Source organism: Emydura macquarii, unplaced genomic scaffold (genome assembly GCF_026122565.2).
Source record: "Emydura macquarii macquarii isolate MOO-44397 ecotype Brisbane River unplaced genomic scaffold, CSIRO-AGI_Emac_v2 contig_1741, whole genome shotgun sequence".
Classification (NCBI taxonomy): Eukaryota; Metazoa; Chordata; order Testudines; family Chelidae; genus Emydura; species Emydura macquarii.
The window spans coordinates 19,827-30,461 of record NW_027131878.1 but is presented as its reverse complement, the minus strand read 5'-3'; the positions used below and the strand labels follow the sequence as shown (position 1 = coordinate 30,461).

At 46.5% G+C, this 10,635-nt stretch overlaps 1 pseudogene; it reads right to left on the bottom strand.

Moving 5' to 3' along the window:
* Positions 1-4,418: 4,418 nt before the first annotated feature.
* Positions 4,419-5,347, bottom strand: LOC137158565 (olfactory receptor 10A4-like; annotated as a pseudogene).
* Between the last annotated feature and the right edge of the window lie 5,288 nt (positions 5,348-10,635).

Genomic DNA, 10,635 nt, shown 5'->3' with positions numbered 1-10,635 from the left:
GTTTCCATTTCCTATTGGCTAGCTTAGACGGCTCCTCACCTCTTCACTTCTCTGGATATCTTTCTTAGCTACCCGAGGGCTGGTCTACGCTAGAGTTTGGTCAACAAAAGTCAACTTTCATCAACAAACTGGAGGAGGTGGAGGTGTACACACTGCAATGCTTCTCCCATAGACACAACTCTCCTGCTTTTCCGACAACAAAAACCACCTCGAGGAGAGGCGTAGAGCTTTTTGCGGAAAAGTTATATCGACAAAGTGTCAGTGTAGACCCTGCACTTGGTTATGTCACCATAAATGGTCTCCAGGAGGAGTCTCACAAGGCCCATCCTGACCGCTCTGGTCAGTAGTTCGAACTCCACTGCCCAGAACCCAGGTACACAGGCATGCACCCCTTCCCCTTTAAAATCCTGGGACATTTTTAAATTCCACTTCCTGTTTGCTTGGCGTGGAGAGCTCACATAGCAGCTGGCCATGGAGGATCGAGGTAGCAAATGCTCTCCCGCTTGGTGCACATTAAAGCTGTCAGATCTGTCATGTCTGTGAGGCGAGGAGGCTGTGCAGTGCCAGCTCTGCTCCAGCCGTACAAACTTTGATACTTACGGTCAGATTTATAAAGGCCTTTTGGAGAAGGGCTGCGAACAGTACACACATCCATGCCATGCGAAGATCAAGGAGATGAGGCAGGTGTACCAGAAAGCTAGTTAGTCAAACTGTCACTCTGGTATTGCGCTGAAGACTGGCCGCTTCTACAAAGTGTTGTCTGCCATCCTCGGCGGTGACCAACCTCCACCACCAAGAGCCCCATGGATACTTCACTGGGGCTGGAGAGAGAGGACTCAACTCTGAGGACAAAGTTGGAGATGAGGAGGTCGAGTTGAAGGACGAGATGGGACAGGCAACAGGGTCATCCAGTGCCATGGGGAGCTAGGATCTCTTCTCGACACCAGAGGGTTCAAGCCAGTCCCAACACTCCATCTCTGGCGCGCATGATGCAGGACAGGAGACCTCTGGTAAGTGATCTCTTTGAGTTGATGCTGTTTGGTTATATGAGGTGGAGCTGTCCTTTGCTTTGTTATATTCTACAAGTGGGTGAAGGGATAGACATGTACAAGACTAGCTGTGTTGGCACGTGCTTCACATTCCCCTGTGCAGCTAGGCAGTCTGGTGGAAAAGTGTGTTAATGTACACTGAGATTTCATGGGAATCCTCCAGAGAGATCTCTAGGAAACTTTCCTGGAGGTACTCTCCAATCCTCTGCTGAAGGTTCCTTGGCAGAGCTGTTTTGTTCCTTCCTCCATTGAAGGAAACTTTCCCATGCCATTCAGCAATGACTTGTGCAGGGTACAAAGCAGCAGACAGGCAAGCAGCATATGGACCCAGTCTGAGGCCACTCACATGCAGGAGATGCATTCTTGCATCCTTGCTTAGGCTCAGGGGTGAGATATCGATTTCTATGACTCCCACCTGTGGAAAATGGTGTCAGAATTTACAATTTTCTCCCTACTCACCTGCAGTGATCCCCTTAGAAAACCACAAAGACCCTTTTCCCCATCTGAAGCGCAGTTCCCTTCCCACTCCCTGGGATGAACTCACCAAGCTGTGTGCTTGACAGGGGACAGTGAGAAAGAGGTGTATTTTACTATAATGATTTGATGCTGTGAGTACACCAACAATCATGCTTCTATTCATTGTTTTTGTGGTTCTGCAGATGTGCTCTTCACGGGAACTGATGGAGCACCTCTCCCCGATAAGGAAGCAACCAAGGAAGAGCACGGAGGAAATGTTTCAGGAGGAGCTCCAAATTTCAGAGGCCAAAAAACAAGAACATGGAGCATGGAGAGAGACTGTAAATGAAAATCAGAAAATAGATAGGCAGGAGAGTAAGAAGATCCAGGAGCTAATTTTAGCAGATAATACAGACAATGGAGGAGCAAACAGAGATATTGAAGTCCTTAATCACACTACAGACAGAATTCATGTGTGCTTGCTCCATCGCCCTGCAGCTGACACAGAACTGCTTGCCATGACCTACCCAAACTCCTCCCACACATTCTTTCCAACCTCCCAGCCCGTCTCAGTACCCTGTTTGCTCCACCCCTTTGGAGAGCTTCCAAAATGGTAGTTGGACTTACACACATCTATGTGAGCCTACACTGCCCATCACTGTTTTCTCCTTCCCACCAATAATTTTGTGTGTGTTAATTGTTAGTTTAAAAAAGCATACTCTCTGAAAGATAAGCAATCTTTATTTGTCTCCTACACATGGTAGTTGCTGCTGAAATTAATACACAGTGGTAATTGGATCATTTGCAGAATACAAATCATGGTCAGGAATCATCCACATTTTGATGCAAGGCAGAAAATTAACAAAGCATGGCTCAGTGCTGTACAGAAAGACACATTACTGGTGCTCATTGTCAAAACGTTGCCTCAAGACCTCCCTGATTCAAATAGGTCCCTGCTGTGCCCCTCTAATAGCTCTGGTTTCTGGCTGCTCAAAATCAGCCACCAGGTGATCTGCCTCCATGCTCCATCCCAAGGGAAATTTTCACCCTTAGTCTCACTGAAATATCATGGAGCGCACAGCAGGCAGCTATAACCATGGGAATATTTTCCTCACTTAGAGCTAACCTGACATAAAGGCAGTGCCAGCAAGCTTTTAATCTGCCAGACCCACATTCAAGAGTCATTTGGTACCTGCTCAGCCTGTTGTTGAAGTGCTCTCTGCTGCTATCCAGGTTGCCTGTATAAAGCTTCATGAGCCATGGCAGTAAGGGGTGGGCAGGATCTCCCAAGAGCACTATGGGCATTTCAACATTCCCCAATAAAATTGTCTGGTCTGGAAAGAAAGTCCCTGCTCACAGCTTTCTATACGGGCCAGTGTTCCTGAAGATATGAGCAACATGCACCTACCCGAGTTGATGTCAGTGAAACACCCACAATGATCCACAAGCGCCTGCAACAGCATAGAGAAATACCCCTTTTTATTGACATACTACATCACAAGATGGTCTGGAGACAAAAATTGGAATACACATGCCATCTCTCACCCCACAGCAGTTAGGGAATCCCATTGCTGCAAAGCCTTCAACTATTTCATGGACATTTCCAAGAGTCACATGCCTTGGTGGCAGAATGAGATTAATGGGCCTGCACACTTGCATTAATATAGCCCCAACGGTGGACTTCCCAACTCCAAACTGATTCATGGCCGAACGGTAGCAGTCTGGAGTTGCCAGCTTCCACACGACAATCGGCACACACTTCTCCACAGAGAGGGCAGGTCTCATTTTGGTCTCCTTGTGCCACAGTGCTGGGACGAGCTCCACACACAGTTCCAGGAATGTGGCTTTCCGCATCTGAAAATTCTGCAGCCAGTGCTCTTCATCCCAGACCTGCATAACGATGTGATCCCACCCTTGATGCTTGTTTCCTGCACCCAAAACAATTGTGCACCATGTGCAGCTGCTTCGAGAATGCCAAAAGTAACCTGGTCTTGTTTCTTTCCATGGCACACGGCAGGCCAGGCACCTCTGATTCCTGTTCAGATGAGGAGTTCAGGATATACTGCATGACCATCCATGATGTGTTCATAAGAGTGGAAAATAGTGCAGGATTCATCCTTTCAGACAGAGATTGCAGGTGCACAGGAAACAGGAGCTGTTGAGAAATGCTGCAAAACACAGTCTGAAACCCTTGGAATGATGGGATGGAAAAAATGCATTATGGGGTGTTGAGCCTGAACCCAGGATGCACTGTGATCCATTCTGCCTTCCCACAACTCCTCGCTGCAGAAGGTGGCAAGTTGCACAGTGGGATAGCTACCCACAGTGCACTGCTCTGACTGTCACTGCTAGAGCACCAACGGTGGACGTGCTCTGCTGACAGATGGAGCGTTGTGTGAACTTGTGTGACTGAGTGATGGAATTATAGAGCTTTTTGATCACCAGCATAACTTGCATCAACAGCACTCTATAATGCAGACAAGGCCTCAGTCTCCCTGTCCACTGCAGCATTGCATAGCGAGTCTGGATTCTGAATCACAGGACGAGGGTACTATTGGCTGGCAAGACTCTAGCACTTAGGTGTTCCGGTTCCTAAATTCCTTTCTGGACCTAGCCCTAGATAATAATTTCCCTTTATATTCTAAATTGGTTACAGTGTGTGGAATTCACCAAACTGTCTTTCTCTACCAACATTCAGCAAGTAAAATACTGGTCAATCGTATTCTGATGCTCATTCCTCTTGCAGTTTCAAATCTTTGCACACCCTGAAATATGATAAGTGTACCTCACCAACGAACTAGTGAGAAATAAGGGTGATGCAGCAGTTGAGTATTAAACAATATATAAGCTGTCCTCTTCACCATTTTGCCTTAGAAAAAGAGAGTGAGATTTTTGAATTCTCATAAAATCTAGCTATTTACACACAATTTTTCTCAGGGCCTCCTTGAGCTCTTTGTTCCTCAGGCTGTATATGAAGGGATTGGCCAAAGGAGTCAGAATTGTGTAGAAGACAGAGAAGACTTTGTTCAGGTCCCTCAGTGTGGGTTTTTTTGGTAGCAGATACACGATGATCAGAGTCCCATAGAAGATGGTCATCACAATGAGGTGAGAGGAGCATGTGGAAAATGCCTTGTGCTTCCCGGTGGTGGAAGGGATTCTCAAGATAGTGGAGATGATACAAACATAGGAAGTCAGGGTTAGTGCAAATGGGGGCAGGGTGAATATAGCAGCCACAATGGTAATTAGAACCTCTAGCTTGTAGGTGTCACTGCAGTGGAGATTTATTATCTGTGTAGATTCACAGAAGAAATCATCAAATTTACTGGGGCCACAGAAAGGTAATGGTGACATGAAGGACACTGAAATAGTGCCAGCCAGAAACCCACTTATCCAAGACCCAGTTGCTAACTGGAGGCATAAACTGCCATTCATAAGGCTGCATAATGCAGTGGTTTGCATATTGCTAAATACTGGTCATAAGACATTGCAGCTAAGAGATAACATTCAGTAGCGCCAAAGAAACTAACAAAATAAAATTGTGTCATACAACCATGGACAGAAATGGCTCTGTCTCCAGTCAGAAAACTGGTCAGCTTCCTCGGCAGGATGGTGGAGTTGTAGCAGAACTCCAGGCAGGACAAATTCCCCAGGAAGAAGTACATGGGGATGTGAAGGTGCTGATCAGCCACAACTAGCACAACAATGATGTTCCTGACCACCGACACTACATAGATTACTAGAAACAGCAGGAAGAGAAGAAACTGCAATTCAGGGAGATGCCCAAATCCGAGGAGGATGAATTCAGTGATGGTCATTTGATTTCCCCACTCTGTGTCTGCCATGGATTGTACCTCTGGGAGATAAAACAAACCCTACACTATAATGAGAATACAGCTCGGGTTACATTCAATAACATTATCAATTTAAAAGCATTAACGTTCAAAGGCCCTCTGTCTGTCAGTTCACCAGCCCAAATACTGGCTTCAAAACACAAAGTGGGGTAGTGGCATCCATACCTGGACTGTGATGATGAACTGCCCAGCTGTGGAATCATTCCAATGCTATGTCTACACTAGAAACGCTACATGGTTCAGCACTGCCACTGTAGCATAGACACTTCCTGTAGCAATGGAAGGCGTTTTCCTGTCGCTGTTGTAAATCCACTTCTCCAAGAGGCAAGTCTCCAGGTTGATGGAAAAATTCTTCCAGTGACCTAGCAGTGCCCACACAGGACTTGGGTCTGTTGCGTGTTTGTCACATGACAGCTGCAGCGGAATTATTTAATCAAAGATGAATACAGCATTATACAGAATACAGAAAGAATAATTACACCACAGGTAGCAATGTAAAGAACTGACCTCTGTTTCTCTCTCATCTGTACCTCGTGGAGGCCAGCAGTTTGTACACCCCATCGAATTCCTGACACCTCTGTCTTATTGCAGGTTATAACACAAAGAAACCCCTTTTTGGAGGGAAAATTACTTTCCCATGGTTAATTTCACCGTGTGTTCAGTTTTTGACATTTCATTTTACCTGATTACATATGGAATTTCTTTTATGGTATCATTAGGTTACATGTTTGATAAGCTACAGGGAATTCTATCCCACCATTATTACTGACAACTGAGAAACCCAACAATTCTTAATAAGTTAAAACCATCTTTCAATAGGTCGTTGTTTTATTCCTTACAGAACCCATTTGTACTAAATGTTCCGTTATAGATCACCTAGTCCATTACAGAAAATAACTGCCATAAGCAGGATCCCCTATCTACCACAGAGTTTTATTTATACTTCCGTAGACATTTTTAGTAGTTTAGAGAGTCTGTTCCCTGGACACCTGGATTTCCACAGATCCGAAGATGCTGAAAATAACTAAATACAGCCCAACGTTCAATCATATACAATTCCTGAATACAGGTCACTCACATGTTTAGAGCCAGTGTTCTGGGCCTGAGAATTCAAACACTCTTTCCTAAAACCATAACGATTTTGGGATAAGAGTTAATATGTAAATGAGTTTAATATACAAGAATGAGTACTGAAAAGGTTTGTATTTACTAACACTGCATCGTACAGTGCATGGCATTTTTCACAGCCCGAGCTTTGTCGTGTAGACCAGCCTTTACTCTCCTGCTCTGGAGAAATTACTATTTGTTGTCATTATGAAAGACTATGAACGCCAAGGGATAGTCATTGGGTCAGGGACAGCATGTATCCAGAGCCCAGGGCACTTACCTAGGATATGGGTGAGTCCCTGTTCCAATGTACCTGCTTCCACCCCCTCTGTTTCTTTGGGAGTCCTTTACAAGTGTTTTATGGCTTGTGCCAAAACAATACAGATACACACTATTTTTCAAAATTGCCCATGAACTGAAAAAAACCAGCTGATTTGCTCAGCCCTGTCAATGAAAGACAGAAAAGTGAGCATAACTGAAACACGGATGTGCTGCTAAGCCAAACTCGGATTTGTGTAAAGACCCTAATGCATCTGATTAACAATAGTGTAAGGCTTGCTCTGCAGAATCTGCTCCAAAGAGCCGATGCTCGTGGTTTGCCATGGATATGCAGGTCCCCTGAAGAGTCTGGCACCTAGCAGTAAGAGAACTGGATTCCCTGCACACCAGAGTCGCCAGCTGAGGTGGCAAACCCTGAATATTGCTTTGATTTGGACTTTGAGAGCTTCTTTCACCCCCAAAGCAAAATTCAGTGCTCCATGAATGAGATTTTGTCAGTTCAAAACTGTGCTTTCTATGCCCCTTTAGGTTGACAATTGGTTGACTGAACTGTACCTTGTAGATCAGTTTTTATACTGCTGTGACCAGCATGTATTACTTTTTGGGTTTCTTGGTCAAAGAATACTATTGATTCAAACTGCTGAGTGACAGTCTGAAATACCATCTCCATTAACATCCACAGGAGCAAAGTTGTACATTTACAAGGGATATAAACTTACATGATTCTGAACATATGCCACCCAACACATCGAAGGGTCTGGATTTTTTTTTTCACATTTCCTTTTTCTCTTTTTTTCCTTTTCTCACTCTGACCTTCCACAACTTGGAAAGAATTGCAAAAGTAAGAGGGGAAATTAAAGTCTGCACTGTTTCATATGTTGTGGAAGATTTGGGAAGTTGCTGAGTGGCAAAAAGAAAAAGGAATAAAAAGAAGTGAAAAAATGTGAGAGGCATTTATACTATTTCTTTTACTGCAGCCAGGGGTTTAAAAACAATCACCGACAATTTGAAAAAGTGGAAATTTCTTCATGATTAAGAGAAACAGCTTTCAAATGTCAGCAAGTGTCCCTAGGAATCAATTGACAGCATTAACAGAGCCTATATACGGAAGTAAAGGGATGAAATAAAGAAAGGGAAAATTCAGATGGGATAATTTCAGCGTGACTGAGACACATCAGTCTGTGAAATTGTTTTGCTTGCAAGCCTGTGAGTTAGACAGTGGAGCTCACTGCGGCAGGAAGTTGTTCAGTCAAGAACCAAGCGAAATTCAGACAGGAACAGGACATTTATATAAGTCACAGGAACACCCAGAGTTCTAACCGTTCATGATAACCCCAGTTCCGGAAGGGATATTAAACCTCATTGTCCAGGGCTTGCACCAATTTCTAACTATTAGAGATTGGGATGGGACCTAATGTGGGGGCAGAATGTCCCACATTTTGTACTGCAGGGTCTGCAGCATCTGGCGTGAGCCACTCTCAGAGACAGGAGACTGGGCAAGCTGGACCTTGTGTCTGGTCCAGCCTAACAATCCCTATGCGTCTCGTGGTTGGGGTTACTGCAGGGGAAAGGGGATCCAGCACTAAGAGGTGTACAGCAGGGGTCATTCCGGTGCTGGCAGAGAGGGGCTGGAGGGGACAGAGTTTTTCTTTCTGGTCCTTAGTGTCTATAATTCTGTTCCAGCTTCCAGCCCAGACAAATGACACGATCTACGGCCAAACGTTTCCCCTCTCTGCCGCAGTCTCTTCAATGGTTACAGGGCACTATAAACACTGACTGTCATCACTGGGGGAAAGCGATTCTGCATTGACTGCTGATCATGCAACCTTTTGATAGCGCTGTGTGCATGGCTGGGATTGCCTTCAGCCCATCTCTCACCGCGGGGCCGCTTGTGGAGCTAGTTCTGACTCCGTCCCAATGAGAACCATTGAGCTCTGTGTGGCAGATTCTGGTTATGATGCCAGCCAGAGGCTAATAGACTCCCCACCTCTAGGGTAATAAAGAGTCTGGTGAAATAGAAATCCCAAGACCCCAGCAAAGGGTCAACAGCTCCAGGCCCCCACAGGTTCTTGACCTCTGTGCTTTCAAGTCCCCATTGTCTCCTCTGCTGGAGGCAGGAGGGGAACCGAAGCCCGTCCATTGTGCTGGGTTTCAGCCCTGCTTGGAGGAGCGTGAACCAGTTACCCCCACTCCCTGGCTGCTTCTGGAAGCATTTCCCAGTCTCACATTCTGGTCCTTCTCCGCTGGAAGTCTGACTTCAGGGGCAGCTCCTGGCCCATCCACAGCTCTTCTCAGCAGCCCCTCAGGCTCTGGCCACCAGCCCACCTTGCCAGTCCTCCGCAGCTGTTGAGAGGCCACCAGTCAGCCCCTATTAATCGTTTAATGGCCGAAAGAGCCTGGGCTCCATACACCCCCTGTCTCTGTCTCTGCACATGGCAGCAGTAGCAGCAGGAGGGATAACACGTACCTGAGACCACAGGATCGTCTGCCTCAAGTCGATGTGCTTGGTGAGCAGGATTCAGGTTTTTCTCTCTCTTTTCTCTCCAGCAGTTGGGTTTTCGGGAAACAGACCCGCTTCCCCCCTGAAGAGACAAGCGGGTGCCAAGATCACCTTTGGAGCCTGTTGTCTCTGTTGACAGCGCCCTCACCTCCTCACATTTGTATCCTCTGCAGGAGAAGGTTGAGTGGCCAACATCCGTCTAGTTTCCATTTCCTATTGGCTAGCTTAGCGGCTCCTCACCTCTTCACTTCTCTGGATATCTTTCTTAGCTACCCGAGGGCTGGTCTACGCTAGAGTTTGGTCAACAAAAGTCAACTTTCATCAACAAACTGGAGGAGGTGGAAGTGTATACACTGCAACGCTTCTCCCATAGACACAACTCTCCTGCTTTGCCGACAACAGAAAACCACCTCGAGGAGAGGCGTAGAGCTTTTTGCGGAAAAGTCATACCGACAAAGTGTCAGTGTAGACCCTGCACTTGGTTATGTCACCATAAATGGTCTCCAGGAGGAGTCTCACAAGGCCCATCCTGACCGCTCTGGTCAGTAGTTCGAACTCCACTGCCCAGAACCCAGGTACACAGGCATGCACCCCTTCCCCTTTAAAGTCCCGGGACATTTTTAAATTCCACTTCCTGTTTGCTTGGCATGGAGAGCTCACATAGCAGCTGGCCATGGAGGCTCGAGGTAGCAAATGCTCTCCCGCTTGGTGCACATCAAAGCTGTTGGAACTGCCATGTCTGTGAGGCGAGGAGGCTGTGCAGTGCCAGCTCTGCTCCAGCCGTACAAACTTTGATACCTACAGTCAGATTTATAAAAGCCTTTTGGAGAAGGGCTATGAACAGTACACACATCCATGCCGTGCGAAGATCAAGGAGATGAGGCAGGTGTACCAGAAAGCTAGTTAGTCAAACTGTCACTCTGGTATTGCGCTGAAGACTGGCCGCTTCTACAAAGTGTTGTCTGCCATCCTCGGCGGTGACCAACCTCCACCACCAAGATCCCCATGGATACTTCAGTGGGGCTGGAGAGAGAGGACTCAACTCTGAGGACAAATTTGGAGATGAGGAGGTCGAGTTGAAGGACCAGATGGGACAGGCAACAGGGTCATCCAGTGCCATGGGGAGCTAGGATCTCTTCTTGACACCAGAGGGTTCGAGACAGTCCCAACACTCCGTCTCTGGCGCGCATGATGCAGGACAGGGGACCTCTGGTAAGTGATCTCTTTGAGTTGATGCTGTTTGGTTATATGAGGTAGAGCTGTCCTTTGCTTTGTTATATTCTACAAGTGGGTGAAGGGATAGACATGTACAAGACTAGCTGTGTTGGCATGTGCTTCACATTCCCCTGTGCAGCTAGGCAGTCTGGTGGAAAAGTGTGTTAATGTACACTGA